At 34.6% G+C, this 448-nt stretch overlaps 1 protein-coding gene across 4 annotated transcripts in view; it reads left to right on the top strand.

The window, feature by feature from the left end:
• LOC119592223 (sorting nexin-14-like) overlaps window positions 1-448 on the top strand; it is a 22,812-nt gene that overhangs the window by 10,887 nt on the left and 11,477 nt on the right. The gene's annotated exons all lie outside the window — the stretch shown is intronic.

Here is a 448-nt window from a genome sequence, read left to right as displayed (position 1 = left end):
ACACCCCCAACTACACTTTGATTTAGATATGGTATGAAGTATGGTATCATTGATAATAGGCCTTTTTTCTCTTTCTGTTTCTTTTCAAGTATGCAGGTGGTACCATTAACACATTTATTAGATAACAAAGTAAATGTGGGTTTGATTGATAGTTATTAAACTAATGGTGCAAATACTCATAGAATGATATGTCTTGTAGCCTTAATTACTCTAGCGGATAGAACATTGCGTGTTATTATCTTTCAACGGATATTATATAACAAGGAACACCATCCCATCTTCCATGACTACCTTATGAAGACGAATGTTTTATGGTGCAAATCCTCCCTTCTAATGATCTCATTTATAAAGGAAAGTGGGGAGGTTTTTTTTCTGGTTTTGTCAGGTCTGTCTAAAGCAAGGAGTTTTCTTTAGACATTGCCTACGTATCTGTTGTTATGAAAAGACC

The sequence above is a fragment of the Penaeus monodon genome, chromosome 29, assembly GCF_015228065.2.
Source record: "Penaeus monodon isolate SGIC_2016 chromosome 29, NSTDA_Pmon_1, whole genome shotgun sequence".
Lineage (NCBI taxonomy): Eukaryota > Metazoa > Arthropoda > Malacostraca > Decapoda > Penaeidae > Penaeus > Penaeus monodon.
This window is presented reverse-complemented; position numbering and strand designations above follow the sequence as displayed.